At 42.0% G+C, this 25336-nt stretch overlaps 2 long non-coding RNA genes and 1 gene segment (V, D, J or C); 1 reads left to right on the forward strand and 2 right to left on the reverse strand.

The window, feature by feature from the left end:
- LOC115461302 overlaps nucleotides 1-25336 on the forward strand; it is a 1201995-nt gene that overhangs the window by 609986 nt on the left and 566673 nt on the right.
- Nucleotides 1-25336, reverse strand: part of LOC115461316 — a 444252-nt gene that overhangs the window by 93724 nt on the left and 325192 nt on the right. The window lies entirely within an intron of this gene.
- LOC115461318 overlaps nucleotides 1-25336 on the reverse strand; it is a 282251-nt gene that overhangs the window by 34015 nt on the left and 222900 nt on the right. The window contains exon 3 of one of the 2 annotated variants that reach the window (XR_003940689.1): nucleotides 21804-21874. The exons of the other annotated variant lie outside the window; for it this stretch is intronic. This is a non-coding gene — a long non-coding RNA (uncharacterized LOC115461318). Of the gene's footprint in view, nucleotides 1-21803; nucleotides 21875-25336 lie in introns of those variants that run through there. 2 annotated transcript variants of the gene reach the window in all.

Genomic DNA, 25336 nt, shown 5'->3' on the forward strand with positions numbered 1-25336 from the left:
GCCTATCCCTATATGTTTTACGATGGCGATCACTTACCAATTTTGTAGCCACCTCTAGAATGACGCAATCTTGTTTATATCTTTCTGTAAGTGTGGTCTCCAGAATTGCACGTAGTACTCTAAATGGGTCCTCACTAGAGACTTATACAAGGGCACTATCACCTCTTTTTTTCTGCTGGTCATCCCCCTCCTTATGCACTCAAGCATCCTTCTGGCTTTGACTGTTGCCTTTTCTACCTGTTTGGCCACCTCATGGTCATCACACAAATGATTTGGACAGTTATGCACACAAATGGGTTTGGACAGTGTATATCACTACAAAACTGGTTGTTAGACCAAATAAATTTAAAACAACTGATACTATGCACCCCCAAAATACTGGAAGAAGTAACTAACTCGTTAGTCTCACTCACACACCCAAGGAGTACTCAGGCTGCATATACTGCAGCAGGACATGTTTATCCACTCCTACTCTAGCTGAGATAATATGTAACCATTTGTCTGACCTCACATGCAACTTTCTTTAAATCAATCACCTACTTTCTAACTCTTCCTACTTTCTTACCCTTCTATGGTACATCTTTGCTTTACCCTTCGCTATCAATTATAATGTTCTATTACGTATTGTGTTGACATTGTAAATAGTATACCATGCCATACTTTGTATTGTTTTTGAATATTTTTACTGCTGTAATTGTCAATTGCTCATGCTTGATCTATTCTTACTGTATACTACCTTAATTGAATTCCTTCAAAAAGGCAGTAAACAAATCCTAATAAATAAATAAAAGATAGTTTTTAGAATATGTATCTTTATAGAATATGCTACACGCTGGCACCACACCAGTTCATGTTTTATGTCATCACACTAATAGAATGAAAAATACTCTTGATAGTAATTAGAAAAGACACAAGTGTGATTCATTATGACCAAACCATAAGCAACATTGTTACGTAGGTCTCTGAGGAAGAACATTTACATAGATCAGCCATTTTGCATATCCTCCTGCAGGTGTCTTTCTTCACTGCTCTGTGCAGTTATAAAAGTTTCATTCAGCACTTGAAGGTTTATAACTGAGAAGCTCCTAATCCAGAATAATGAAGATGATTCCACAGACTCCGTTCGTCTGGTTGTTACTTTTATGGATTCATGGTAAGAAATTTTAGTAGGAGATGTAATAAACATAACATTTAGCCAGTGTTACTATGATTTAATTTGTAAGAATCTAAACCTTTTTTCAAATCAGGTTAAGCAATTTAAAGCATATTATTTTGCATAATTCTCTTCTCTCACTGTTAGTTTTAATTTTCATCTTATCTTCAGATTCCAATGGGCAAACCTTGACTCAGTCTCCAGAATCTGTGCCAGTGTCTTTAGGGCAAAGTGTCACCTTCAACTGCAAAGCCAGTGCCAGTGTAGGAACCTGCTTAAACTGGTACCAGCAGAAACCTGGACAGGCTCCAAAACTTCTTATCTATTATGCTTTCCACCCGTCCCTCGGGGGTTCCACAACGATTCAGTGGCAGTGGATCTGGGACTGATTTCACGTTCACAATCAATGGAGTTCAAGCTGAAGATGCTGCAGATTATTACTGTCAGCAGTGTAGCAACTGGCCTCTCACACAGTGATACAGACTCATACAAAAACCTCCCTCTCTGTATACAAAACCTCACTCTACAGCTGCTGCTGCTGCCTGATTTACTGTATTCTGTGGAAGGTATTTTAATTTACTGTTCAGAAAGCCAAGTATTACTGAATGAATTCCTGAATATTTTTATTCAGCAATAACCTAGGTGGAATGATGCAGAGCTGATTTCCAGATCATGCACATTTTGGTCACATCTTTTTGTATAGAAAGTGCTGTATAGGAACCGGAATTAATATATTTTTTAGCAAAATCTCACTATGCATTACTATTGGTTGCTTTGTGGAACTGAAATTTGATCATTTAGGGGTCCTTAAGGCTTGCTAACAGATTTAGTGCATACTAATGATTAGCATGTGCTAAATGATAAGATGTTCATTATATTCCTATGGGCATCTTATCATTTAGTTCTTGCTGTTTGTTAGTGTGAGCTAAATCTGTTAGCACACCTTAGTAAAAGGACCCCTTAAAGACAAAGAAGTGCCACTTACCTACACACATAAAAATCACTTAAGAAAATGTGAATTATTACATTCTCCACAACATGCAAACATGAAACAAAGGAGCCCTTTTACTAAAGCTGATTTGAAACCGATACTTACAAGCAGTGGCGTAGCTAGGGGGTGCAGGGGGAGCGGTTGCTCCCCTAAACAATCTTTGAAAAAAATGGCGCCTATGCACCAGAGGCTCCTGCCACCTCGTGCTATATTAACTTTTCCTCCCAGCTGCTACCTTTTGAGTCTGTGGCAGCCTGGAGGAACCGCAAGCATCCCTTCCCTGCCCCTCACTGACTGGGTCACTCAATCCGCTGACTCCCCAACTGACTTGGAACTTAAGTTGGCTGCAACAAAATGAAGCTATTCGCTGATAGCCCTATGTACGCTACTGTGCTGCCTCTCTGCCAATTTCTCTCCTTGGACCCTCCCCCCCAAGATGTAACTTCCTGTTTTGGAGGAAGGAACAGAGGAAGGAAACCATCAGAAGCACCAGTAGCGTGCATAGGACTATGGCCTTGCATGCGGCTTCATTTTTGTTGCAGCCAAGTTGGGGAGGCAAGGCAATGATGTGAACTAGGAGGTCGAACTGAAAACATTGAAAAGCAAGCCACTGCTGTATCCGTCTTTTATCTTTTGCTTCTATGGTCTCTCTCCCTTTCCTCCACTCCGCACAGCCATTACACTCAAAGCAAGCAAATCTAGGAGGAGCTGCTCTATTCACGTTGTGAGTATAATCATTGGCAGCATTTTTATTTGATCTTCTTTTCTTATTTATATTTTTAAGCATGCCGGCTTGTTTAGCATAGGGATGTATATGCAGAGGAAGTATTGGTTTCATGGGTTAGAATGCTTCTTCTTTTCTCTAAATCATGTCATTTGGAGGGGCTGGTTATAGGGACTCCCTGTATTCATGTAGAGATGCATTCAGGTACTTAACAATCAGACTTCCTATTTAAAAGTATAATTTTTTTTAAACATGAATTAGGTTGAAACCTGGGAGAATTTAATATCTTTTTTTTTTCCTGTGCCTACATCCAAAGATTATGGCATGTGGGAACTTTCTCCTTTTGTTTTGTGGATTGCAGTGGTATATTATAAAAATACATTTGCCTTTTTTAATACTACTACTATTTCAGAGAGAGGTATTGAATAATGAGGGGAAGGTGTCCTTCCTGCAGAAGTTCTGTCCAGTCTGTCTAAATGTGCTAACATTGTCCAGATCAGCACACTATTAGCCATCAAGTTCATAGGAAGTTAATTATGTTTAGTGGAACATAAATCTGTTGGCTCAGGCTGCTTACTACTGAATATTCCATCATTGTTTCATTATTGCTACTAAGTATTACATATTAGGGCATTTGCTTTAAACGTTTGTTTAAATTCGTTTGTTTAGTCCTTATATGCACATGATTCTGTTTTTTAAATCCAAAGATGAATGAATCCTAAGGGTGGTTGAACAATTAGGTATAAACTATTGTTTCTGAATTTACATATTTTGAACTGCTTTGGGTCCTGCTGATCTGTAAATCTGCTGTCTAGAATTTTGGAAGATGGAAATATGAAAATAAAAAGTTTGGGATGTACTCTGTAGACATTGTTTTGCAGTGTGTGTATGGATGCCTGTTCTGGTGTGTGCATGTGATATTTGAATAACTGTCTATACTTATGGCTATGATTTCTGAACATGCGGCATCACTAAAGGACAGACTTTTAAATCCCAGTTGGTATATATGCTAATCTCAACTTTGTCAAATGTTTCAGACATGTTTATGTTTAGTTACCTACGTAGGTAACTTACGTCAGAGGAGGGCGGGCACAGGAAGAAGGAGAGAGACGTCGGTGAAGGCAGAAGCGATCGCCGATCAGCTGTTCCATCCCGTGTAGCGCCTTCACACACAGGTGAGAGGCGCTGCACTGGCCATTAAGGCAGAGGGGGGGTCCGGTGGAGGGGGGAGCATCAGCGATGAACTCAGGGGGGCGTGGCACGGAGGCGGAGGATGGCAGGAGGTGGAGCAGTGGTGGGAGAAGGAGAAGAGAGAGACAGGAAGGGAGGGGGTCCGGCCGCTGCAAAAGTTTGATTTTTATTTTCATACAGGGAGAAGCGGGGAGCAGCAGTGACCTCGGGCGGGGGGGGGGGGGGAAGGCCTGATGAGTGCCTTTGCCCCCTCCCAATCCTTTTTTGATGTTTGTTTCATTTTTTATTTTAGGCAGAGGGAAGTGGGAAGCCATGTGTTTGTGTTCAATCTCTACTGTAATCTCACTTTTCTTTTTAAACATGCCAGGGGATTTTTATGGTGCAGGGGGCAGCGAGGAGATGACAGCTCAGGCCTTAATGACAGGTCTGAGCTCACGTTAAATTTCTGACTGTAGATGATTCGTTGCAATCGTCAGTATGGTTAGTGCATTCCGAATTGTCCACATTTCAATGGTAGCTTCTCGTTTGCATTCCGTTTTCGTTAGGTGCTAGCGTCGTCGGAAAATGGCCTTTGATGCATGCTACGGTTGAAAATTTCTTCGTTAAGGGTCAGTAAAGGGTCGTTAAAAGAGTCGTTAAGGTTTAGTGCATCTGGGCCAGAGAGAAGAGTTTTTATTTTTGGCACAGTATATGTCATCACAGGAACAAAAATAAAACCAATGGACTGCATTAGTGGCTTATAGCCTGTTTAGTTATGTTTAAACAGAAGAATTCTGCATGAAACAAAATATTTATTTTTATTTTGACTCATAAAACCAGTTGTCCCTGAAACATGCCTCAAAGCAGAATAATCCATTTGTGTATCTACAATGTAAACTTCTACAAAACAGATGACTTGAAGAAGTGAAGAAGAGAGAGAGGGAAAAGCAAGCAGGACCTAGTTTAGTATTAAGGGAGGAATAAAAAAAAGAGAGAGAGAGAGAAAAGCAAGCACCATTAACTAGTTGCCGTGTATACAAACCCTTTCCCCATAGTTTTAAACTGAAATTTTCTCTAGAAATAGGTATTTTCCCCAAAAGTTTTAAACTGAAACCTTTTCTAGAGGTAGAAACTAAACAGCCAAAAACTCTTGTTCTAAAAGGCAGTTATTTTCTGTTCCTTGGCTGCTGGAGAGAGAGCTCATCCAGGGACCTCAATTAAATGTTAATTAATGTAACCCTATGGGTTAAATTTTAAAAGATTACCTGGCTCCTTCTGGATCTGGTGTGGAGACAGTGAGCAGTGCAGTTAAACTGAGTAGTCTGTGTGCATGCGCTGAGTGTTCCGCATGCTGTTGGAACTCTCAGGAGAGTGACAAATAGCTCAGGCTGGCAGTTGGGATGGAGCTGTATTGATGAGAAGATGTTACTAGGAAAAGACTGGAAGAAAGTTTATGCTGGAGATCATCACCTGAAAGAAAAGGCGCCCACCGTTCACGAGAGAGAGAGAAAACAGAGCGAGCAGCTAAGTGACTGAAACTATTTTAAAAAGTGCACATAAGACAAAATAGTAAAGGAAACCTCAACAGTAAGTGAGAGATAACTAAAAGAAGAAAAAAAAAAAAGAGTAGAGGAAAACTTACATGTTGAGATCCTTGAAGGTCTCTGGAAATCTGAAAGACAGGAGAAAAGAAAGTTTAAAGAATCTAGTGTTTTGTAAAATTGAATGTGCTTAAATGATTTATGTGCCTAATATTTATAGTTATCTGAAAATGCTCCCAATGTTTCTAAACTGATGTGTCGCAAATGTTAAATTTGCAAGTTGGTAAAATTTCATTAACATTTAAATATAATTCAACTAATAAAAATGTTTTCTTTTTATTGTTAACTCCCTGGTTGGTGTTGAGTCATTTTGGGGAAACACTGTGACATATTTGGTACCATCATTTTAATACCTTGCTCTGCCACCAGGGGGTTTACATTAAGGTGTGGGGGAGTAGAATACTTGCATAGGTTGCTGAGGTCCAGATGCATTAAACTTAATGAGCCATTAACGAGCCATTAACAAGCAAGTATTAAACCCTGGCATGCACTAAAGACTTTTTCGGAGGACGGTAGCAGCTAAGGAAAATGGAATGCAGATGAGCAAATTGTGTAGAAACCCTATTGTAATGAGATGCACTAACCTTAACGCTGGAAAATCTAACGAGAGGTCTGTACCTCTCGTTAAGTATGCGCACAAGCCAGACAAATAAAAATGCTTTAAAAGAGAAAGACAAGCGTAAAACGGAGCAGTGAGAGGAGGCAGAGCAGAAGGAAAAATCACGTTTCTCGAGAATCCGACTGAAAAGCTGCACAGCCACAGCAAGAGAGGGCTCAGCAGTTCCCCTTTTACAGGCTCCCTCCCTCCCTCCGTGTGTGATCGGGATCCAAGAAGAAGGCACAGCTCCCGCCTCCAGGTCTATCTCAGCCAATCACAGCGCGTTTAGCTCGGCTAAACGCATTGTGATTGGCTCAGGGACTTCCAGGTCTCAGCTGAGTGAAGCACTGCCAAAAAAGATGTTTTTATTATTGCAGGGGGAATGACGGCCAAAATGGGTGGGGTTTTTTGGATGGGCGTTCATGAAAGGCTAAAGCAGCTAGGGCTCTTCAGCTTGGAGAAAAGGCAGCAGAGGGGAGATATGATAGAGGTCTATAAAATAATGACTGGAGTTGTGGAAATGTGAAGCGTCTGTTCACGCTTTCCAAAAATACTAGGACTAGGGGGCATATGATGAAGCTACAATGTAGTAAAATTAAAACAGATCGGATTCAATTTTTCTTCACTCAACGTGTAATTAAAGTCTGGAATTTATTGCCAGAGAATGTGGTAAAGGCCTTTAGCTTAGCGGAGTTTAAAATGGTTTGGACAGCTTCCTAAAGGAAAAGTCCATAGACCATTATTAAATGGATATTGGTAAAATCCACTATTTCTGGGATAAGCAGTATAAAATGTTTTGTACTTTTTTGGGATCTTGTCAGGTATTTGTGACCTGAATTGGCCACTGTTGGAATCAGGATGCTCCGCTTGATGGACCTTTGGTCTGTCCCAGTATGGCAATACTTATATACTTATGTACTTATGTGATTCCATATGCCCCAATGAAAGGAGAGTTTAATTTAATTTTACTTCCATTTAAGTTCAGTATATTCCATCTTTTTAACACCAGCTCTGGAACTCTTTGCCGGAGGATGTGGTAACAGTAGTTAGCGTAACTAGGTTTTAAAAAATGTTTTGGACAAGTTCCTGCAGGAAACGTCTATTGTCTGCTATTGAGACAGACATGGGAAGCAACTGCTTGCCCTGGGATTTGTAGCATGGAATGCTGCCATAATTTGGGTTTCTGTTAGGTACTTGTGACCTGGCTTGGCCACTGTTGAAAACAGAATACTGGGCTAGATTGAGCATTGGTCTGACCCAGTATGGCTACTCAAATGTTCGAAGTCAGCTGTTCAGGAAGAAAAATACAGAGGTACACAGCTATTTGATAGTGGGGACATAAAATGAAAGATCAGTGCCAGACAGATGTAGAGAAAGAAATGAAGAAGACAAGAGGAGAGAGAAGTGGAAAGGACAAATTGGAAAATAATTTGGAAGACTGACTCATGGAACATGGAAAAGAAAAGACTGGGACCAGCCCAATTAGAAAATTAAATTCCCAGACAGCAAAGGTAGAAAAGAAAAAAATATATATTTTTATGTAATACTTTGTATGGACTGAGATGTACCTGCTTTGTAAAATGTACATTTTTTCTTTTTCTATTTTTATTTTGCAAAGTACAGGAGAAATTCATTCTGTTTCTCTTTACCAGTATTGCACTAAGTCTGGCTTTCTTGGGCAGAGTGGAGGAGGTCTCTAGTTCAACTTTTGTATTTTTTTTTGTGGCTCCCTATTCTGTATTAGATGAGATGAGGGTCTGTCCATGTTCTGCATGTGTGACTGAAATGAAGGATTCTGCTAGCATGTAGTGTCTATGTAGGAATGTGTAACAGTGCAGCTTATTCCAGTTTTCCAACAGTAGGTATATTGGTGCTTTAGAGTCCAGTATAATATATATAGCACTGTCTTTACATTGGTGGGTTAGAGTTGTGGTGTGGTAAGTTTTGTGTTCTAGGGCAGTGTTTCATAAGTTGGACCTGGAGTACACCCTTGCCAGTCAGTTTTTCAGGCTATCCACAATAAATATGCTTGAAATTGATTTGCATATACAGCCTCCATTACATGCAGATTCATTGTGGATAGCCTGAAAACCTGAATGGCAAGGGGTTAATCCAGGACCACCTAGGGAAACACTGCTCTAGAGCCCAGTGTAATATTTGTAGCACCGTGTTTTCATAGGTGGTTTAGGGCTATTATAGTGTTGTAAGTTTTCAGTATAGGTTTTGGATGTCATTTTGTAGAGTTTTGTGTTATTTCACAAAGTGTCTGGCCCTATTTGAAAGTAGGCTGTGGGGCAAGGGGTGCCTTTGGTGGCCCTTGTCACACAAAACAAAAATGCTCAAGGCTAGTGGTCTCCACATCCTGTAGAGTCCATCTGATTTAAACAAAGTGTCCAGCACTGGAAGGAGTGTATGTGCTGTTCCTGAGGTGATGGTCACAGTTTTAATATTTTTACTTGTAGTTACGAAGACAGGTTGCCTGCTCTGGCCAGTCCAGGGATTTCTTCTGCATCCTATCTCCTGATGTAACTTCCTGTTTCCTTGTAGGCAGGACACAACAGAGACAGCCTGTATTAATCATTACCCGCCACAGCCACTACACCTGAGAACAACACAGGCACTGCTGTCTAGCTGACACCAACCGGCACCTATTTTATAAACGTCTGCTCCCCCTGATGTCAAAACCTGGCTACGCCTCTGCTTATAAGCACCTTGAGAAAGCTGTGAAGGTGAAATTCTGGCTACAGCTGGTGCATTGGAAGCCTATACACTTGAAATGCCCCCCTTTCTGGCGCTTCCTCAGGTCTGGGGGTCTGAATGGGTGGGGAGCCTCATTGACAGGCAGACTCCTTCAGACCCTGTCACTTCACAGTTCACGTACAGTACCGCCACCTGCAAAAAAGAAGTGGTTAATGGGTTCAGAGACTTTCTTCTCCTCCCAGGAACTCAATCTCTGCTCCAAATCTCCTGTGGGATGCAAACTGGCAGTTAATTAGTATGACCCCAGAGGGTCATTGACTCCCATCCCACTTTCCAATATTAAACCACTCCACAAATCCGGTTATTTACATGAAAAATAACTGGAACTTTGTTAACTTCTTCAACCTGCAGCTCAGACTGGTCAAACTAGTGAAATAGATAACAGTTCAATTTAAACTCGACTTGATTTTGGCTGAGTATTTGCAGGAGTGCAAATCAGAAATATATACACTTTATATAGCGTCTGTCCTTGTCCATCTCTTCCAATCGGCAATCAACACCATCTGGGCTTTGCACTTTCTGCGCATGGGTTTCAGACTCTGATGTCCCGGCTCCCTTATGAGATGGAACTCTCTCTAGTTCCCATCTCCAGTTCCTGGAAATGTTCTTCTTGATCCACTCTCCAGAGTTCATTTTCAGTCTCTGTCCGTTTGGACTGTGACTTCTCTCCTTCCTCCAACCCCCAGGGTACCAGTTCTTAACAGGGATTCCCCCTTATTCCCCCACTCTGGTCTCCAGCAGGGGAATTTTAGACAGCCAAAAGACCATGTGCAAATACATAGAGGCATATTTTCAAAGCACTTTGGGAGGCTAAGTTCCATAGGTTTCTATGGAACTTTGGGAGGCTAAGTGCTTTGAAAATGAGCCTGATTGTAATCCTTTTATCACCTCCTAATTCCTCCCAATATGTCATTCATCCTCTTTGCTGCATCAACTTGCTGCATTTTATTTGAAAACCCATCCCCTTGGGCTGGGCTTATTTCTCACCCGGGGACTTCCAGGATACTCACCCCAGTGACCATCTACCAGGACTCTATCCTCTCAGCAATCCCATACAACTGGGGGGTTACACTCTGAAAGCTAAATTCTCTTTTTTTTACATATGTCTTTTTGTGAAGTTATTATCACCAAATAGATTTGTATAAACTATGTGGAGTTTTTACTTACTTTAAATAACTGTAAGTTTTTTCTGCCAATGAGGAATTGTGGACCCTGAATAAATCCGTTCACCAGAAACAATTTCATAGGTGGCAGGAGGACTCTGAGGCTTTTTCTTCCTGTTTATCATCATAGAAACATAGAATTGTTTATTTATTTTTTTTAATATATAATGCTGGACTATATATTTTGAAGAGTTTCTATAGAGTAAAAGGTAAAGCAGTTCACATATTTTATACAAAGGGAAGACTAGCTCAATAATAACAAAAACTGGTCATCCAGCTAGCACTGGATCAAATTTCCCCCTACTATCCAATCATTCTAAAAAAAACAAGATTAACGTCATTTAAATGTAGTCATTTAAACACAATCACTCCGTTGAAAGATGCCTTTGTTTCATATCTACTCATTCCACTAACTTAATGCCAGATCGGTTATCAATAAAACTGAAACTATTAAAGACTGGATTGAGGAGTCACAATCTGGTTTTACACTAATAATAGAAACTTGGTTACAATCTAAGTATAACCCTATCCTCAATGACGTATGTCCTCCAGGTTACACATCACCCATCTCATAAGGGAAAAGACAAGAGGAGGTGGCATTGCTTTAATATATAAGTCTTTCTTCAAAGTCACCATCACTTCTGAACTCCTATTGCCCCATCTAGAAATTATTGCATATAATTTCTCTGATGACTCACTAGCAAATCATTTTAATATCTTATTGCTTTACCGTCCTCCAGGTAATTGGAATGCGGTTGAAGAGGAACTCACTGAGTTCATCTCTAACACGTGTCAAATCAGATAACCTATTACTGATAGGTGACATTAATCTCCATTTAGACAAACTTGAAGACCCACATACTAAAAGATTCCTAGACTTCCTTAAAACTTGACAATTCTCTACTCCCTTTGGAAATTCTTCCCATAGCAAAGATCATCAGTTAGACCTATTAACACAGAGATTTACTGATCCAACAAACTTCTTTATTTCTAATCCTGTATGGACTCCTATTCCATTGTCTGATCATAATAAGTTATCTTTAACCCTCCACTGGAAAGAAGACACAAATAAATCATTAATATCTGCATGTAGTAGTTTATAGAATATGCTTGCATTGCAATGTACACATGTACAAAGGGGCATTCTGCACAATTCAAAATGGGTGTAACATGGGCATTCCTGAACTCTCTGCACATAGTTATAGAATTCCTTGCCTTTTGCGTTAATATAGGCACTGATATTTACACTGGGGTTTTCCTTGGCATAAATATCCGTGTTGTTCATTATGGCGTGTATCTAGCATTTATGCATATTCTAGTTGTAGTATTTCAGACTGAGCTTATCTCTTTCTGGAACTTGCACTTCTGCCGCACTAACCTTTTAGGCAAACATGATTTTGAAGGTTGAAAACTATGCCACATACACATTGGTCTTGGTTGATGGCAAATGCAGGGTAGAGATCTTAATCTAACTAACACTCACAAGCTATCTCTGTAGTGTGGTATCATAGCTAAAACACTGCTCTCTGATACCACCAAGTAGGGTTCAAGTCCAGCTGTAAGAGCTAGGCAGTAAACACATGTAAACCAAGTCATGTAGAGGGAACTTTTGTTGACTAAACAGACCCAGCCAGCAGTGGACTGACACTGAGCTGGACACCTCTCCACCTCCCAAAATATCTTCTGATGACAAACACAGTAAAGGTTACATAGATGAAGGAGTGTGCAGGTTAGGACAGGTGGCATGTGATGCTTTAACAAAGTTCAAATAGCCATAAGAAGCACTAGAAGCCTTCAAAATTGGGACACAGATTCTTTAATCATTAGCTTGGACATCAGTCTTTAATCAGTGACCCAACATGGGCTGTGTTTCAGCATACAGCACCTATGTCAGGGATTGATTAGGTTACTTTTATATGATTTTTTTTTAAAGACTTTGCTCACACCTTTTTCAGTAGTAGCTCAAGGTGAGTTACATTCAGGTACTCTGGATATTTCTCTGTCCCAGGAGGTTTCACAATCTAAGTTTGTACCTGAGGCAATGGAAAGTTAAGTGACTTCCCCAAGATCACAAGGAGTAGCAGTGGGATTTGAACCAGCTACCGCTGGATTGCAAGACTAGTGCTCTAACCACTAGGCCACTCCTCCAGCTGAGAAGCTGGATGCAAAACAATGGAACTCTGTTTCCGTACAGTGCAAGCTGAATGTTCTTTCTTGTACCACACAATTGGAGTAAAACCAGTCCTTCACACTCTATACATAGAACAAAGAACAGTCGTGTCTCAGGGTCACTACCCTGTGTACTCATGTAATATGTGGTAACTGTAATGGTATACTAGGCTGGAGATTTTGGGCCATTCTGGGCTTTGAACTTACATTTCAAGCAGTGTGGGATTAAGAGTGTCTGGCTCTGCCTATCGAAATTAGTGCTGCAAGTTCCATATTGCACAAGGATAGGGTGGTTAGAAATCCAGGACTGTCCTAAAATCTCCAGCCTGGAAATGAGTAACTTTGAATCTCTGTGAAAGGAGATAGCAATAGGAAGGGTGTCAGACTCTGTCGAAAGCACCTCATATAAATGTGAGATGCTCCATCCTATAACTTTGAGGAATCTCCCCCTATTCTAGACACTTCCACCTGCCAGTCAAAGAAATGTTTCACAATGCAAACAGGCATGACATGACCAGAGAGGCAGACAAAATAGCAAAGATCAGTACTGTGGCAGCAATATCCTGCTTCATTGCAAAACAATCCTAGTGACTGATACCCCCACCCCACTAGATAAGATAATGTAGAGGTTGGAGCACTTCTTTAATGATGAAGGACTTGTGAGTTCAAGTTCCACAAGGGATAGTTTCTCCTCAAGTACCCTACACAAAATAAATAGTACATTTTATTTTACCCTGCGCACAATTTCCACTCTGATTGCAGGTGACGTATAACTACCGTGCTGATATGGACAGCATCATTTTAATTTCGGCACCGATTAAACAAGTGCTATTAGTGCTCAGTCACACACCATTTTGTCTTTAGGACTCCAGAGAGTGTGCTTTTGCTCCTCTGTGATTTGCTGGTTTTGCTGTTTGCCAACCCAATATTCATATTATCTTCTATGTCTTCCTTCTTCACCTTTACCTTCTCTACATATCTCCAATCTTCCCTTCCCACTACCTGCTCTCCCTATCTCTAACCCAATCCTCCACCCTGCTTGCAAGTTGGTGTGTTGTTCTGTGTGTAGGTGTCCATATGTGTATTAGTGTATGTAGTAATATTAGGTGTTATATTTGTATAAATGTGTGTGGTATGCTGCAACCACTTGGCTTTGTAGTGTTCTTGTCATTGTAGGTGTCCCATTGTTTCTATATTTGCATATGTGATAGTGAGTGAGTGTTTTTGTGACTGTTTGTGATTACAGCACACAGTGATGGAGGGGTTCCTGGGGTTGTGGAAGATACAGGAGGGAGAGGCCCAACAGAGGTGGTGGAGGGGGAGGAGAAGGGGCAGGAAGGGGGCAGCGGGTATACAAGCCCAAGACCAGGTTTCTGGACTTAACGGATAAGCAGTGTGTGGCTCGATTTAGATTCTGTAAGGAGATCATAGTCCAGTTGTGTGAGGAGCTACAAGAGGACCTGGAGCCAATGGCCTGTATGAGGCATGCCTTGCCAGTACATGTGTGCATCATCACTGCCCTGACCTTTCTGGCTACTGGAACTTTCAAACTTTACTAGGATCAGCAGCAGGGATCAGCCAGCCAGCTGCCTTCCATATCATTAGCCAGTTTCTGGAGGCTTTCTTGAAAAGGGCCAGGTTGTATATCTACTTCCCCATGCATGAACAGCAGGAAACAATGACAGCTTTTTATGAGATAGCTAATTTCCCCTTTGTGCTTGGTGCCATTGATGGGATACATGTTGCCCTCAGGCCACCTGCTTATAGTGATGTTGAGTATGGCAATAGAAAGGCATACCATTCCATCAATGTAAAGGTTTTCTGCAGTGCAGCACTATAGATTACAGATGTCTGTGCCAACTATCCTGGGTCCTGCCACGATTCTTATGTGCTGGCATGCTCAGACCTTCCAGAGTGGGGAAATCAGAGGCAGATGGCTAGTAGGTGAACAGCATCCTAACACCCCTACACCCTTCTAATAATTAATCACATCTCTGTTTGTTCCACAGGTGTGTGACCAGTATGGTGCCAGTGGTCTGGAGGATGGCTCCTGTGGGGGCCTGCCACAATCCAAACAAAGGTGTGTGTACCGTAGCTAATCTCATCTCTCTTCTCCTCAATATAGGTGACCATGGCTATCCCCTGAGGACATGGCTCATGACTCCAATTGTCAACCCTCACAGACCAGAGGAGGTTCGCTACAACAGGGCCCAGGGTGCTACCAGGGCAGTCACTGAGCGTACATCTGGCCTGTTGAAGAACAGATTCCGCTATCTCAATCGCTCTGGGGGTGAGCTTTTATACAGTCCCACCAAGGTATGTGGCATTGTCACAGCCTGCTGCATGCTCCATAATCTAGCAATTAGAAAGCAGATGCCAGAGCCAGATCCTGAGCTGGGCTCAGCACACAAGGTAAGGGAGCTATGCACCTGGGAGCAATTTCTGAAGTCCACTGCAGTGCCCCCTAGGGTGCCCGGTTGGTGTCCTGCCATGTGAGGGGGACCACTGCACTATGAATGTTGGCTCCTCCCATGACCAAAGGGCTTGGATTTGGTCATTTTTGAGATTGGCATCCTAGGTTTCCATTATGGCCGAAAACCGGGGACGACCATTTCTAAGGTCGACCATCTCAACATTTAGGTTGATCATCTCTAAGGTCGACCTAAATGTTGAGATTTGGGCGTCCACGACCGTATTATCGAAATGAAAGATGGATGTCTATCTTGTTTCGATAATATGAGTTTCCCCGCCCCTTCGCGGGACGTCCTTAGAGATGGGCGTCCCCGTTCGAAAATGCCCCTCCACGTATGTTAGAAACATGTCCCCTCTATCTTCTAAGGTCAGCTCCCAACCTATTTATCAATTGGGTACAATCATACTTGTCCCTCATGTTATTGAATGGACTATTCCCTGAAAATGATGACAAAATAATTCTAACATCTATCCCAAAGAATCCCAAGGCCAGTAGAAGCAAAGCCTCTGATTATAGAACTGTAGCCTTTATTCCTTTATTGGTAAAAGTGATGGAAGCTTTAGTAGCAAGTCAGCTCATGGAGTTCCTACAGGCCTTTTCCATCTTTCATAGTAAACAATCAGGATTCCTGCCTTCCTTTAGCACTGAGCCAGTGCTCACCATCCTTAATGCAAATCACAATTTTACAATTTTTGATATATCCAGTGCCTTCGACATGGTTGACCATAATATATTGTTATACTTATTAGACTACTTTGGTATTAGTGGAACTGTCTTAAAGTGGTTCCACTGTTTCCTAATATCAAGATCCTACCAAGTAAAACAATTAGGTCATATCTCCTCACCCTGGGACTCTATATGTGGGGTTCCACAAGGCTCTCCTATATCACCCATATTATTCAATATCATGATGGTACAACTGACTTACTTACTGGAGGCTCACGGATTGATTTAATTCCTTTATCTATGCTGATGATGTCACCATTTATATACCCTTCAAAGGGAATTACTATAAATTATACATAAGATTAAAACCAGTTTAGAGCTGATGGAATCCTGAGCATCCAGTATGAAACTCAAATTAAATTGGGTAAAGACAAAATTCCTCATACTTGCCAACCCCTATCAACCCATTTCATTAAAAAGAACTTCATTATTGACAACACATCATATGCCTTAGATCAGTCAATGAAAATCCTGGGTATCACAATTGACCAGAATTTATCATTTGAAGCTTGTCTCAAAGGTGATCTCAAACATCTTCCATACATTATGGAAGTAAAAAAAGGTTGCATCCTTTCTTCCCAAGCTCCTCACTTCGTACTATCACCCAATCTCTGGTACTATCCAAATTTGATTATTGTAATGCCATATATATGGGTATTAAAATCTCACTTAAAAAATTACAAACAGCACAAAATACTGCTGCTCACTTTGTATGCAATGTCTCACGCTTTGTGAAGGCTTCCCCTCTCTTGTTAAAACTTCAATGGCTTCTCATAAATGCCAGGATAACTTTTAAAATATACGTGACTGTTTACCAAATCATATATGGTTTATCACCCTCCTATATGCAACAATTAATTGATTTACATTCACGTAATATAGTAAAAACATCTAGAGAATACCTCACGCTCCATTATTCAAACTGCAAAGGTCTTTCTTACAAATCAATCCTTGTTTCAGGCTTCACATATCAGAGTACCGGACTTTGGAATTCTCTACCCAAGCAATTAAGGTACTTAGATTAACCCAATATTCCTTAAATTACTAAAGGATTTTCTCTTAAGTACATATCTTATTAAAAGGGAAATGGGACTTGATATACTGCCTTTCTGTGGTTTTTGCAACTACATTCAAAGTGGTTTACATAGTATATGCAGGTACTACTTATTTGTACCTACGGTAGTAGAGGGTTAAGTGACTTGCCCAGAGTCACAAGGAGCTGCAGCAGGAATTGAACCCAGTTCCCCAGGATCAAAGTCTGCTGTGCTAACTACTAGGTTACTCCTCCACAATAATAAATAAATAAATACTACTACTACTACTACTACTATTTAGCATTTCTATAGCGCTACAAGGCATACGCAGCGCTGCACAAACATAGAAGAAAGAAAGTCCCTGCTCAAAGAGCTTACAATCTAATAGACAAAAAATAAATAAAGTAAACAAATCAAATCAATTAATGTGAACAGGAAGGAAGAGAGGAGGGTAGGTGGAGGCGAGTGGTTACGAGTCAAAAGCAATGTTAAAGAGGTGGGCTTTCAGTCTAGATTTAAAAGTGGCCAAGGATGGGGCAAGACGTAGGGGCTCAGGAAGTTTATTCCAGGCGTAGGGTGCAGCGAGACAGAAGGCGCGAAGTCTGGAGTTGGCAGTAGTGGAGAAGGGAACAGATAAGAAGGATTTATCCATGGAGCGGAGTGCACGGGAAGGGGTGTAGGGAAGGACGAGTGTGGAGAGATACTGGGGAGCAGCAGAGTGAATACATTTATAGGTTAGTAGAAGAAGTTTGAACAGGATGCGAAAATGGATAGGGAGCCAGTGAAGGGTCTTGAGGAGAGGGGTAGTATGAGTAAAGCGACCCTGGCGGAAGACGAGACGGGCAGCAGAGTTTTGAACCGACTGGAGAGGGGAGAGGTGACTAAGTGGGAGGCCAGCAAGAAGCAGATTGCAGTAGTCTAAACGAGAGGTGACAAGGGTGTGGATGAGGGTTTTGGTAGAGTGCTCGAAAGAAAGGGGCGGATTTTATGGATGTTGTAAAGAAAGAAACGACAGGTCTTGGCGGTCTGCTGGATATGAGCAGAGAAGGAGAGAGAAGAGTCAAAGATGACCCCAAGGTTTCGAGCTGAGGAGACAGGGAGAATGAGAGAGCCATCAACAGAAATAGAAAACGGGGGGAGTGGGGAGGTGGGTTTGGGGGGGAAAATGAGAAGCTCGGTTTTGGTCATATTTAATTTCAGGTGGCGTTGAGACATCCAGACAGCAATGTCAGACAAGCACGCTGAAACTTTGGTTTGGATGCAAGGTGAGATATCAGGGGTAGAAAGGTAGATTTGGGAGTCATCAGCATAGAGATGGTAGGAAAAGCCATGGGATGAGATTAATGAACCAAGGGAAGAAGTGTAGATAGAAAAGAGGAGGGGACCAAGAACAGAACCCTGAGGTACGCCGACAGGCAGAAGGATAGAAGTAGAAGAGGATCCACCAGAGTGAACACTAAAGGTGCGGAGGGAGAGGTAGGAAGAGAACCAGGAAAGGACAGAGCCCTGGAATCCAAGTGAGGACAGGGTATCGAGAAGTATGCTGTGATCGACAGTGTCAAAAGCAGCGGAAAGATCACAGAAGAATGAGGATGGAATATTGACCTCTGGATTTAGCCAGTAATAGGTCATTGGAGACTTAGTAAGCGCAGTTTTGGTTGAGTGGAGAGGGCGAAAACCAGATTGTAATGGGTCAAGAATAGCATGCGAGGAGAGAAAATCAAGGCATCGGCAGTGAACAGCACGCTCAAGTAATTTGGAGAGAAAAGGAAGGAGGGAGATGGGTCGGTAATTAGAGGGACAAGTAGGGTCAAGTGAAGGCTTCTTAAGGAGAGGTGTGACCACAGCATGTTTAAAGGCAGCAGGGACAGTTGCAGTGGAAAGTGAGAGGTTGAGAATGTGACAGATAAAAGGAATAAGAGTAGGAGAGATGGCATTAAGAAGGTGGGTGGGAATGGGATCAGAGGAACAGGTTGTACATTTTGAGGAAGAAAGGAGAAGTGTAGTTTCCTCAATAGTAACTTCAGGAAAGGAGGAAAGGGAATGAGGGGAAGGAGAGAGAGGGGAACGGACTAGTGGAGGGAGAGCTGGTGAGGTAGAGAAAGCAAGGTTTATCTTTTGAACCTTGTTGTGAAAGAATTCAGCAAGGGTCTGAGGAGATAATGAAGGGGGAGTTGGAGGAGGGGTTACCTTGAGGAGAGAGTTCAATGTGGTGAAGAGAAGTCGAGGATTAGAGCCAAGAGAGTTGGTCAGTTGGATATAATAATCCTGTTTGGCACATAAAAGAGCAGATTGGAAGGAGGTCAGCATGAACTTAAAGTGTAAGAAATCAGCAAGGGCCCGAGATTTCCGCCAGAGGCGTTCGGCGGAGCGGGTACAGGAACGTAGGTAGCGGATATTAGAAGTCAGCCAAGGTTGGGGTTTTGTACGCCTTACAGGGCGGGTCATCAAAGGTGCAAGAGTGTCTAAGGCAGAGGATAGAGTATTGTTGTAAGAAGAAACAGCCTCGTTGACAGATGTGGTTGGTGCCACAGTAGAGAGGAGGTTTGAAACATGGGAGGATAGAGATGAAGGGTCAATATCGTGAAGATTCCTAGATAAATTAGATAGGATAGGACGGGACTGGGAGGGAGGAGATTTAAGTGTGAAAGTTATAAGATGGTGATCAGAGGAGGGATGATCAGAGGCAAGGAAACTAGAAGGTGAACAGTTGGAGGAGAAGATGAGATCAAGACAGTGACCATTTTGATGAGTGGGGGAGGTGGAGCATAGTTGGAGATTAAAGGATGACGTTAAAGCGAGTAACTTGGAAATATAAGAGTTGGAAGGATCATTAGCAGGAATATTAAAGTCACCAAGGATGAGAGAGGGGGAGGAAGGATCATGGAAGAAGGCAAGCCAGGCGTCAAAGTCACTGAGAAAGGATGAAAGGGACTTATTAGGGGGACGATAAATGACCGCTATTCGAAGAGGCAGAGGAGAGAAAAGGCGGATAGAGTGGACTTCAAAGGAGGAAAAACAGTGAGATTGAGGTGGAAGAAGGGGTTGAAATCTGGAGGAGGGAGAGAGAAGTAGTCCAACACCGCCCCCACGGCCAGCAGGGCCATCTCTCTTATTTGTTTCAACATAACAAATATTCTATCCTAGCTTCAAGACAAACATACGATTATTCCTAATATGTTAAAATGTTATAATTATTTATATGACTGTATTATATTTTTGATGTTTTTCTTGAATGTAAGCCACATTGAACCTAAGCTTGTTTGGGATAATATGGAATAAAAATGACATCCTATATAATAATTCTCACCTCCAACATTCTGAGGCTACCTGGAACCGTGGATCATGTTGGAGTAGATAATAGTGATGTCACACAACCCACACCAGATTAGCCAGTAGAAGGGAGAGGGGTAGAGCCACGATACAGGGAGCAGCGAATCAGCACAACACGGGGAATGCACAGCAGCAGGAACAGAAGCCTCTCTCACACAGTCACTCTCTCAAACATACACACTCAGAGGAAAACCTTGCTAGCGCCCGTTTCCTTTCAAACAGAAACGGGCCTTTTTTACTAGTAATAATAATAATATAGTGGTCATACGCTGTCTCTTTCTATTCCTTATTGTTTGGATTCTATAAATGTAAGTATACAAATGCATGTAACTTTAAGCACCCCATTGTAGGATGAGAGGGTTAGTGCAATTTAAATCAATTTAGTACACATTAAAATTTTTATGGTGCACCAAGGAATCAATTCTCAATAACAAATGCACACGCATCATGCTAACTTATCATGCTCGCTCTACTGGTTTGCCTTTCTATGTCTGCTTATCCCTTACTCTCCATCACAAGAAAGTTTTCTACTTAAAACCTCACCTTTGAGACTTATGCTAAACATGACAAGATGCTCTGCCTTTTGTTACCCATCTCTAGTGCTTTGGAACTCTCTATCATATGAGCATGGGGTGAGAACTCCTATTTCACATTTAAAGCCAGGGTGAAAAGCTGAATATTCTGCATGAAATTTAATATTGACTGAGGTTCTGGATCATAAATGCTGTGGATGAGCATCTGCCCATTCTTTTTCTGCTCTTCTGCAAACCTACAGAGTATAATTTCTTCCCTTCTGTCTCTCTGGATTTCAATGTGTTGCTGAGTATTATGTCTATTATTCTTGATAAATATATTGTAAACCTTCTTTCTGTCTAATGATAAAAGGTGGTATAACAAATACATTAAGTAAAATTTTAAAAAAAATGCACATACCCACAAAATCTCATTGTACAATCATATGAATGAATAACATTTATAACAACTTCTCAAGCAAAGAAAAATAAATTAGAATATTATCATTATTGCTACATAAGTACATAAGTATGGCCATACTGGGACAGACCAAAGGTCCATCAAACCCAGCATTCTGTTTCCAACAGTGGCCAATCCAGGTAAATTACAGTACTGAAGTTGAAAAAAAGTATAAAAAGGATGAATGACCTGCCTAAGGCTGCTCAAAAGGTCTTTAAAATATTCCAAATATTTTCATAGATAATTCAACTTTCCTTGACTGCAGCAGCTTATGTACAGAGAGCTACTATGATAGCCAAACCTTTACGTATACTTGTATATTAGAGGCAATTTCCTATTCCAAATGCAGTCACATGTATGTCACTAATAAATGCAGGTGATGTGCACTGATATAGAGACATCTGTTTTGCATATGCTCACCCAGGAGACATTTCACTAATGCTCTGAGGATTTATAAATGTTTCTTTTACTCTTTATGGTTTATTAATCAGCAACTGCCAGTCAGGAAGGATGAAGTTATCACAGACTCAGCTCATCTGGATCCTGGTCCTCTGCATAAACGGTAAGAATAAATTTTCACACTGGATTTTAAAGGGAGACGATAACTTTGGAAGTAAGCCAACAAATTTTTGAACAATTAAATTTCTGCATATACACACTGCATTCTACATATTATCTTTTTCTTTTTCTTTGTCCAGATTCCAGTGGAGAGATTGTGATGACTCAGTCTCCAGAATTCTTATCAGTGTCCTGCAGAGGAAACAGCCACCATTAAGTGCAGATCCAGTTCCACCCTTCTCCATTCTAATGTAACACCCACTTGAGCTAGCACCAACAGAAACCAGGAGGATCCCCTAAGCGTCTGATCTACCTTCTCTCTACCCGTTCCTCTGGGATCCCAGAAAGGTTCAGCGGCAGTGGGTCTGGGACTGATTTCACTCTTACAATCAGCAGAGTTCAGAGTGACGATGCTGGAGTATATTACTGTCAACAGAGTATTAGTACCCCTTTCACACAGTGATACAGTCCTGTACAAAAACCTTCTTCTTCTGGTTGATGTACAGTGATTATTGCAGCTGGATATAATGCCTATGTCTGCTAATGTCATAACTGGATTATAATATTCAGAGTAAGATAATATGATATAGTTTTACAGCAGTTTGCTTTGTAGATTGTTCCCTTGCTCTCTTGATCTAGTGACAGGAAGACTGGAATCAAAACCTTTCAGATAGAAAAGAATATCAAAATAGTTCTGCAACTGCATATATTACACTTTATAAACTCATTCAAGCATTCAGACAAGCACTAATATCTTGGAGTGGAACGGGTAGACGTGAATTGTTTATTTACTCTTTCCAAAAACACTAGGACTAGGGGGCATGCACTGAAGCTACAAAGTAGTAAATTTAATACGAATCGGAGAAACATTTTCTTCACTCAACATGTAACTAAACTCCAGAAAATGAGTTAAAGGTGGTTAGCTTAGCAGGGTTTAAAAAATGCCTGGATGGCTTCCTAAAGGAAAAGTCCAAAGACCATTATTAAATTGACTTGGGGAAAATCCACTGCTTATTTTTGGGATAAGCAGCATAAAAGATATTGAACTTTTTTAGGATTTTGCCAGGTATTTGTGACCTGGACTGGCCACTGTTGGAAACAGGATACTGGGCTTGATGGATCTTTAGTCTGTCCCAGTGTGGCAGTAACAGTAACTCTGAAAGGCTGAAATCATCAAACATATAAAATGCAAGAGACTGTACTCACTCGCAAATGCGCAGTAGAGACTTCTCTCTCTGTCCCGCCCCCGTATCAATACGTGATGACGAGGGTGGGACAGAGAGGGAAACTGCGCTCCCCCTGAGGTCGCCGCTACCACTCCCCCCACCCGGAGTCGCCGCTGCCGCCCCCCCTCCACCCGGCCTGGGCCCTCTCTTTGCTATTGAACTTACATTGCGGAAAACGCAGCAGGGCAGATCAGCTGAGCTCCCGTCGGCCTTCCTTCTCTGCCTGTGTCCCGCCCTCGCCGACGTTACGTCACACGAGGGCGGGACACATGCAGAGAAGGAAGGCCGACGGCAGCTCAGCTGATCTGCCCTGCTGCATTTCGGCGATGTAAGTTCAATAGCAAAGAGAGGGCCCGGGCTGGGTGGAGGGAGGCGGCAGCGACTCCGGGGTGGGAGGGAGGGAGGGGAGGGCAGAAGAAATGCTGGATATGGGAGGTATCAGAAGGAGGAGGGCCTTGGAGCTGGGAGGGAGGGACAGAAGGGGGCCTTCGAGCTGGCTGGGAGGGAGGAATGGAGGGGGGCCCTTGGAGCTGGGAGGGCATGGGGCCTTTGAACTTGGAGGGCAGGCAAGGGGCCTTGGAGCTGGGGAGGGACGGAGGGGGGCCCTTGGAGCTGGGATGAGGGGAAGGAATGGAGGGGGGCCTTTGGAGCTGGGAGGGAATGGGGCCTTGGAACTGGGAGGGAGGGCAGGGGGCCTTGGAGCTGGGGGGGAGGGACTGGGGCCTTGGAGCTGGGAGGGAGGGACGGAGGGGGGCCTGGAGCTGGCAGGGAAGGAGGGAGAGCAGGGGGCCCTGCAGCGGCGAGGGGGAGGGGGCCCTGCAGCGGTGAGGGGAGGGGGCCCTAGAAAACCCCCATACCAATGCTCGCCCATTTTAACGGGCTTAACGGCTAGTATTCATAAGAAGTTACATTATTTCTGTTATTGTATGAGCAATATGAATCAATTTGGAGACACTGCTCCCTCAAGAAAATAAGTATAAGTGTGAACATTACAAAGCAGCACATATAGAAACATATACTATTTTAAAATCAGTTTAAATCAAGACCATCAATACTGAAGTTGAACCATAAATAAATAACATCAATGTACATAGAAAAATAAAGAATAATTCCCTCTAAGGCATGCTGCAATACTATAAGCTGCCACAGAGACCATAGTCTCAAGTCTCCTGCTCATCGGATTCAGAGAATTTTGGTGAGGAGAGTGATGTGTTCAGGCTCTGCATATTAGGCTGATGGTCATATGATAAAGGGAGACACCTGCTGGTACAAAAAAGGAACTGAAGGACTTAGTCTTTGTCAAGACTAGGTTTGGTTCAGTATTTGAGAGGTTAGAAGCATAAAAAAAAAGCAAATTTTACAAAGTAAATAAAAGTATAAGATTGCACAAGCTTCAAAAGCAATTGAACTGTCTAAATGTTACCCAAGTAAAAGGGTTTTTCAGAAAATTGCCCACCATTCTATTATTTTAAATGATTTGATTGTTGCATTATTGTGATATATTTTGTTTTATCTTACATGTCATCTGTAGTGTGTAAATGACTATGCATTCCTCAGACTGGGAGGTGGTCAAGAAATAAATCAAGAAATTAAAGGGTCAATATTCAGCATGGTTTTAACCAGGCAGGAGAGGACAGTTTTAGTCCATGTGTGTGCGTGACTATCAAATTATCAGTCAATATTCAGCTATTAGCAGTCAGTATTTTTTTAAAAGCTGACCAACGTGGGTAGAACTATTTCTAGTTATTCAATGCCAGGCCATGTCCAGGCACCAGCACTGCATATCCGTGGACATTCTGGCATTGCCTGCCAACAGATCATATGCTAGTCCCAGCTGATATGCATTCAGGGCCCACATCAGACATTTATATAGGCCTAGTCTGTATATCATCTGAGACCTGCAAAAGGGAAGCAGGTTCCCTTGCTATCTTCATGTCCTGCTTCCCTCTCCCCCCAATCTAGAGCCTCAACCTAACCCCGATAACATGAAGAGCCTGACCAAGCTCCCACCCTGCCCCCATAGGCCCCATGGACCTATTTTATATATCCTTGGTAGTCTAGGGGGTCCCAGGGGAAGATGCAATGTACACTTGCTCCTTCTTATTGTGGCTCCATTCTCAAAATGGCTGTGCAACTTCTAACTGCAGGCTCGATTTGGGGGGGGGGGGGGGGGCATTTGATTATTTTGGTGATTTATAGCTTTAAATAGAGGTTTGTACTTTGTGTATATTTGAATAAACAGTAACTTCAAAAAATTTGATCTTGTGTGTGCTTTTTAAAGATGCCTTAACAAACTAAGGGTCCCTTTTATAGGCATGGTAACAAATTGCCAACTGCTTTGGTTGTGAAGCAAGTATTAAATCATGAATGAGTGCTGTGTAACCTGTACAGATTAGCTTTAAAATTTGGCCATCTTGTTGGGCAGACTGGATGGACAGTGCAGGTCTTTATTTGCCATGATTTACTGTGCTACTATGTTGTACAAAGATCTATTAAACTGCTAGCACAGGTTTTATCACATGGCAGATGTTATGTTAAAACCAGGCAGTGCTGTTGAAAATAAAATACTAGCAGATTAATATGAATACTGTTGGGAACTGGGCGTGACAGGAAGCAGAGCAGAGTCATGTGCACCATCTGGCCCTGATTTTCAAAATGGCACCAATTTACCCTAGCACTGGTCTC

Source organism: Microcaecilia unicolor, chromosome 2 (genome assembly GCF_901765095.1).
Source record: "Microcaecilia unicolor chromosome 2, aMicUni1.1, whole genome shotgun sequence".
NCBI classification, from domain to species: Eukaryota; Metazoa; Chordata; class Amphibia; order Gymnophiona; family Siphonopidae; genus Microcaecilia; species Microcaecilia unicolor.